The sequence below is a fragment of the Nomascus leucogenys genome, chromosome 2 (genome assembly GCF_006542625.1).
Source record: "Nomascus leucogenys isolate Asia chromosome 2, Asia_NLE_v1, whole genome shotgun sequence".
NCBI classification, from domain to species: domain Eukaryota; kingdom Metazoa; phylum Chordata; class Mammalia; order Primates; family Hylobatidae; genus Nomascus; species Nomascus leucogenys.
In genome coordinates, this window is record NC_044382.1 from 99874435 (window position 1) to 99882120 (window position 7686).

At 43.1% G+C, this 7686-nt stretch overlaps 1 non-coding gene across 1 annotated transcript; it reads left to right on the forward strand.

Moving 5' to 3' along the window:
- The first annotated feature begins 283 nt into the window (after window positions 1-283).
- Window positions 284-424, forward strand: LOC115832073. Its single transcript, XR_004027541.1, has one exon. It is a non-coding gene; the product is annotated as a U4 spliceosomal RNA (small nuclear RNA).
- Window positions 425-7686: the final 7262 nt, after the last annotated feature.

Sequence of the window (7686 nt, forward strand, 5' to 3'; positions counted from 1 at the left end):
ATGCACTAAAGAATGTCATTTCCCTTACTTTGGTCAAAATCCATTAACGCATTCTGTGTAAGTGTGGAGTCCTTATCATGGCACTTATGATTCACTGTAATCTCAAAATCAGTTACCATTTTGGATTTACTTTCCTTATATGCCCCCTACAGTCCAGTGAAATGAAACCATATCCACCATGCAGCCACTGATGCAAGCATGTCAAGAGAGGGAGACTTACAAGAGTAAGCAGTAAAGATTCTGAGAAGCTCATATACCTTGGTCAAATTAAATTTTATCAGGAAGCTTTGAGCAGTGGCAGTATGGTAGCCAATGCAGTTTATCCAAGGTGTGATTATTATTAATTGAATACTGTTCCCAATACTTCACTGTAATGACTTGCGATATAGTCAGCATTGGCAATTTTTTGTTTGTTTGTTTAAGAAATGGTCTCACTCTATCACAGAGGCTGGAGTGCAGTGGTACAGTCACAGCTCACCACAGCCTCAACCTCCCAGGCTCAGGTGATCCTCCCACTTCAGCCTCCCACTGCACCTCCTGGGTTCAAGTGATTCTCCCACCTCAGTCTCCCAAGTAGCTGGGACTAAAGCACCTAACACCACACCCAAATAATGTTCATATTTTTTGTGGAGATGGGGTTTACCATGTGGCCCAGGCTGGTCTTGAACTCCTGGGCTCAAGCGATCCTCCCACTTTGGCCTCCCAAAGTGCTAGGATTACAGGTGTGAGCCACTGAGCCCAGACTCCAGCATTGGCAAATTATGACCATCTCTACAGTGACTGAATAATAAATAAATAAATAAATGCTAAATTTTATCAGGAGAACTCAAAGCACACACAATTAGTGTTAGTCAATATGAAAGCTTTAAGCTAATATTATTTCTTTGCTTGCAGAAAAAAGATCACATTTAGCCTGGCATAACAATGACTCTGTTTCTATTATGCCAATTAGACCCTTGGTAAACTACCTCTAATGAGGAATTTTGGAGCACTTTTTATTAATCTTAATATTGCAATTATCACGAAAGCCATTTGGAGACAACATAAAGAAGATTATTGGGGCCGGGTGCAGTAGCTCATGCCTGTAATCCCAGCATTTGAGGAGGCCTAGATGAGAGGATCGCTTGAGCCCAGGAGTTCAAGTCCAGCCTGGGCAACACGGTAAGACCCCATCTCTACAAAAGAATAAGTAAATAGGCCAGGTGAAGTGGCTCATGCCTGTAATTCCAGCACTTTGGGGCACCTCATACAAAAATTACCCGGGTGTGGTGGCACCCACCTGAAATCCCAGCTACTCAGGTTGCTGAAGTGGGAGAATCACTTGAACCCAGGAGGCGGAGTTTGCATTGAGCCAATATTGAGCCACTGCACACCAGCCTGGGAGACAGAGCGAGACTCCATCTTAAAAAAAAAGAATAAGTAAATAAAATTAGCTGGGCATGGTGGTGTGCACCTGTGGTTCCAGCTATTTGGGAGGCTAAGGCAGGAGGATTGCTTGAGCCCAGGAGGTCAAGGCTGTGGTGAGCCATGTTTGTACCACTGCACTTCAGCCTGGGCAACAGAGCAAGACCCTGTCTCAAAAAAAAAAAAAAGTTTAAAAGATTAATGGTGTCTTCAAGTAGCATAATAATAAAGATTCTCTCATTTTCACCCACTGGCAATTTGGGTTGTTAGAAAGGAAAAATGACTCAGCTTGAAGTACAGGGCTAGCTGGATGCAGTGGTGCATGTCTGTAGTCCCAGCTACTAAGGAGGCTGAGGCAGGAGGCTAGCTTGAGTGCAGAAGTTCAAGGCTCTAATGTGCCATAATTGCACCTGTGAATAGCCACTGCACTCCAGCCTGGGCAACACAGTGAGACCCTCCATCTCTAAAATAAATAAATAAGTAAACAAAAATGTAAAAAATATATAGGACAGTAATGGTAAAATCCATTGAAACAAACTGAAAAGAGCTTCATTATATTTCAAGAGTGCATATTTTACTTATCATCAATGCAGACTACTATTTCAGGTGTCTTAGTGGGTGAGCAGTATGTGTTCTCTCCATCAGTATCTTTGTTGCTTAGGTTTCTTTGTAAGCAATAGAAATCAACTGAGGCTAGCTCTGGGCCCATTAAAAATAATTGAAAATAAATTATAATTAACTAAAAATAACAATATGCAAATTAAACATTGACACTTAAATTTTTTTAATAAAATAACATTTGGAAAGATACTGGGTAGCATTTCAAAAAAAAGAAATAGCTAAACAATGGAGACTAGGTGGGTGGATCACCTGAGCTCAGGAGTTCGAGACCAGCCGGGCCAACATGGTGAAACCCCATCTCTTCTAAAAATACAAAACTTAACCGGGCATGTTGGTGGGCACCTGTAATCTCAGCTACCTGGGAGGCTGAGGCAGGAGAATTGCTTGAACCCTGGAGGCAGAGGTTGTCACTCTACCCTGGGTGACAGAGTAAGACTGTCTCAAAAAAAAAAGAAACAAAACAAAAAACCAATGGGGACTTGTGGAGGATAGCAACTAGGGTTGCTCTGGGATTCTCAGTGGGAAAACAAACAAAATATCTGGTTGGTGTCTCTGATCACTACCACTAAAATGACTCAGCTTCAACCACCTTCTTCATTTTTGAGACTATACTCCATATTTAGATGGCTAGGACATAAATAGCCCTGTGTTTCAACCTTGGGGGAAGGGACGAGGGGAAGGCAAGCACTGTGGCTGAGAGTTCTACACAGAAATGTTGGCCAGGATGACTTGAGGCTTCTCAAAGGAAAGAGGGAGAATTAATGCTGGGCAGACAAAAAGAGATTTCTACTACAAACTGTCAAGGGCTTTTAAAAAGACATTACTACCTTGAAGCTACCCCTCTGGTCCTACTCTTATCCCTTCCTGGGATTATAAGGATTCCCTTCTCTTTCTTGCTCTGGTCCTACGATATTTTCGGTTTATCTGTCAATGTGATTATAATTTTAGCTATAATTTTTTTTGCACCTTTTTTTTTCTTGAGACAGAGTCTTGCTCTGTTACTCAGGCTGGCGTGCAGTGGCCTGATCTCAGCTCACTGCAACCTCCAGCTCCTGGGTTCAAGCAATTCCACCTGCCTTAGCCTCTCAAGTAACTGGGATTACAGGCGTGAGCCACCACGCCTGACTTTTTCCCTTTTTTTTAGAGCTTACTTTCCATGGTCAAACTAACCCTTTGTGGTAGAAGTTTGTCTTGCCTTGTACCATAGGTAGATTTAAACATGTGAGATTTTGTATGCTTGTCCAGAGGTATGCCATAGCTTTGACTATTATTATTAATAACTACTGAGTTCTTACTTTCAACTTGGCATGATGTTATAAGAGATGCTAAGTTGCCCTTGAGGCTGGGTGCAGTGGATTACACCTGTAATCCCAGCACTTTGGGAGGCTGAAACAGATGGATCACTTGAGGTCAAGAGTTCGAGATTAGCCCGGCCAACATGGTGAAACCCTGTCTCTACTAAAAATACAAAAAAAAAAAAAAAAAAATTAGCCAGGCATGGCGGCATGCACCTGTAATCCCAGCTACTTGGGAGGCTGAAGCAGGAGAATCACTTGAACTCAGGAGGCAGAGGTTGCAGTGAGCCGAGATCGTGCCACTGCACTCCAGCCTGGGCAACAGAGTGAGACTCTGTCTCAAAAATAAATAATAAATAAATAAAATTTAAAAATAAAATATGATCAGCTTATTTTAAAATAATGCTTATTTTTTAAGTTATTTTTCACATAGTGCATTTCAACTTATTGATAATAAAATCTCCACATCTCCCTATTATGGGATAAATCGTGTTCCCCCAAAGCAATTTATTGACATCCTATACCCAAGTATTTGTCCATGTGACCATATCTGAAAATAGGACCTTTGCAGATATAATCAATTTACAATGTATTCACTGGGCCCTAATCCAACATAACTCGTGTCCTTATAAGACGACGACGTAAAAGACAGGCACTCAGGGAGAATGCCATGTGACCACAGGAGCAAAGGCTGAAGTAATACAGCTACAAACCCAGGAGCTGCAAGTATCCATGGTCACCCCTGGAAGCTAGGAAAATACAAGGAAGGATTCTACCCAGAGTTTCAGAAGGAACGTGGCTCTGCCGACTTCTTCACTTTGGACTTCTGGTTTCCAGAGAACTGTGAGAGAATAAATTTCTATTGTTTTAATCACCCAGTTTGTGGTATTTTGTTATTGCAACCCTAGGAAACTAATACATGTCCCCTCCACAACCAGACTCGCTTCTTCTTCTTTCCTCCTCCACCAGCTTTAGATTGTAACTCTTACAATTACTGTAAGACAGTGGTTCCTGAATTTTAATACACACACATCACCCGGGGATCTTGCTAACATGCACATTCTGATTCGGTAGTTATGGACGGGGTCTGAGAGTCTGTTCCCAGGCGATGCTGGACCAAGGACCAGGCTTGGAGAAGCAAGGCTATAAAAAAGTCAGCCACGACCAGTGCGGGAGCTCACGGCTGCAACCCCAGCACTTTGGGAGGCTGAGGCAGGTGGATCACTTGAGGTCAAGAGTTTGAGACAAGTCTGGCGAACATGATGAAACCCTGACTCTACTAAAAATACAAAAATTAGCTGAGCGTCCCAGCTACTTGGGAGGCTGAGGCAGGAGAATCACTTGAATCCGGGAAGGGAGGCGGAGGTTGCAGTGAGCCCAGATCACGCTACTGCACTCCAGCCTGGGCGACAGAATGAGACTTCATCTCAAAAAATAAATAAATAAATACATACATACATACATACATACATACATACATAAAACTAAATTAAATTTTAAAAATTAGCCGGGCATTGGCCGGGCACAGTGGCTCATGCCTTTAATCCCAGCACTTTGGGAAGCCGAGGGCGGCAGATCACGAGGTGAGGAGTTCGAGACCAGCCTGGCCAACATAGTGAAACCCCGTCTCTACTAAAAGTACAAAACTTAGCAGGGCATGGCGCTGTAGTCCCAGCTACTCGGGAGGCTGAGGGAAGAGAATCTCTTAATCCAGGAGGCGGAGGTTGTGGTGAGCCAAGATCGCACCACTGCCCTCTAGCCTGGGCAGCTGAGCGAGACTACGTCTCAAAAAATAAAAATAAAAATAAAAATAAAAATAAATTAGCCTGGCGTGGTGGTATGCACCTGTAATCCCAGCTACGCTAGAGACTGAGACAAGAGAATCACTTGAACCTGGGAGGTGGAGGTTGCAATGAGCCGAGATCACACAACTGCACTCCAGCCTGGGCAACACAGCAAGACTCTGTCTCAAAAAAAAAAAAAAAAAAAGTCAGCAAGGCATGTTTCAGATCTAGGGTTTTTGGCTTTTTGCCACAATGCTAGCAGAGATTAAATGGAAAAACCCAGTGGAATGAAAAGAAAATAAGTATTCATGGAACTTGTGTCTTCTGCTTCTCCCCTAAAGAAGAAAGAAGAATGAAGAGAAGGAGGAGGAGAAGGGGGAGGGGGAGGGGGAGGGAAGGAAAAGAAAAGAAGTAAACAAAATATCCAAGGGGAGAACAATTACTTTTCTTTCTTTTAGAGACAGTGTCTTGCTATGTTGACCAGGCTGGTCTTGAACACCTGGGCTCAAGCAATCCTCTCTCCCGCCTTGGCCTTCCAAAGTGTTGGGATTGCAGGCATGAGCCACCACAGCCGACCTAAAAATTTCAAAATAGACTTGAAGATTATTGTCCAATCAACCACCTCTCCCCACCTACACAAAAGATTTAGAATACAAATATTTCAACCTTGTTTTCTAAATAAGTGAATTTATGAATATAATAGTGAGCTGATATTTTATGTGGTCACTTTTAATTTTTCTCCTTTTCCTTTTATCTCATCAAATTCCTTTTTAGCATAATTTTATTTTTAAAATGGTGATTTCAAAATGAAACACTGCAGACTGAGAGATGAATGAGCACCATAATGGAACAATATAGGCCAACTACCCTGGAGTTACTGATGTTACTACTTGGGAATAGTGGTGACTTTGAAAAAGTTCAAAGACTAACTTTGAAAGCATTTCAAAATGCCTATTTTTGGCTGGGTGTCGTGGCTCATGCCTGTAATTCCAGTACTTTAAGAGGCCTAGGTGGGCGGATCACTTGAGCTCAGAAATTTGAGACCAGCCTGGGGAGCATGGAAAAACCCCATCTCTACAAGAAATACAAAAATTAGCCAGGTGTGGCACGTGCCTGTAGCCCCAGCTACTTGGAGGCCGAGGTGGGAGGATCACCTGACCCTTGGGAGGCAGAGGCTGCAGCAAGCAGTGATCATGCCACTGCACTTCAGCCTGGGCAGGAGGGTAAGACCATGTCAAAAAAAAAAAAAATGCCTATTTGGGGGGCTTCACTTTCAGAGATAGTGTCTTTAAGCCTGAGGGCTGGTCAAGGAATTAAGAGTTTTTCTATACCTCTTTGGGTAATTCTGACACAAAGTCAGATTGGAGAAATATTACTCTGAAATAAAGAAAATTTACAGAAACTTGATTTTATTTTATAAACAAAGTTCTAATTAAAAAAAAAAAAAAAAAGAGCCGGCCAGGTGTAGTGGTACACCCTTGTAATCCCAGCGCCTTGGGAGGCCAAGGCAGACAGATCCCTTGAGCCCAGGAGTTCGAGACCAGCCTGGGCAACATAGTGAAACCCTGTCTCTTAAAAAAATACAAAAATTATTCAGGCACGGGGGCACACACCTGTAGCCCCAGGCTGAGGTGGAACTATCACCTGATCCTGGGGAGGGTGAGGCTGAAGTGAGCCAAGATCCCACCACTTCACTTTAGCCTGGGCGAGAGTGTGACACCATGTCTCAAAATAAGTAAATAAAAATAAAAAGGAAGAAAGAGAAAAAGAAAGAGCCGAGTGGTGGTGCACACCTGTAGTCCTAACTACCGGAGAGGCCGAGGTGGAAGGGTTCCTTGAGCCCAGGAGTTCGAGGCCAGCCTGGGCAACACAGAAAGACTCTCTCTTTAAAGAAAAAAAAAAAAAGAAAGAAATTTGTCTATATTAATATACAGTTAAAGCAAACAATATAATATATAAAACCAAATTTGGAAATATTTTTTCCTTTCATCAAAACTTAAACATCAATTTTAGAACACAGTGTTCTATATTGTAAGGAGTCCTAGAGTCTACCCAGTATAATGTCTCACATCCTCGCCCTCTTGCTAGTAGTTTTCAAACATAAATGTACCTAAGAATCACTGACAGGTAGTTGGTTAATACGATGGATTATTTCTAGGCCCCGACCTCAGACAGGTGCCTCCATGCCCCCACCCCGCCAGGACATTCCGAGTCTGTAATTTGAGGTGAGCTTCAAGAATCTGCATTTTTACCGCGGCGCTTTTGATGCAGGCAGTCCATGGTAAAGTTGGAGAAATGCTGCCCTACTGCCGCGCAGCAGATTGAACTCTGGGGAAGAATAAATGAGCACGACCGCACCTGAATACAGGTTTTAGAAGTCCATCTAAATCTGTCTCAGGAACTTTTTTTTTTTTTTTGAGACGGAGTCTCGCTCTGTCGCCCACGCTGTAGTGTAGTGGCGCGATCTCAGCTCACTGCAAGCTCCGCCTCCCAGGTTCACGCCATTCTCCTGCCTCAGCCTCCCGAGTAGCTGGGACTACAAGCGCCCACCACTACGCCCGGCTAATTTTTTGTATTTTTTA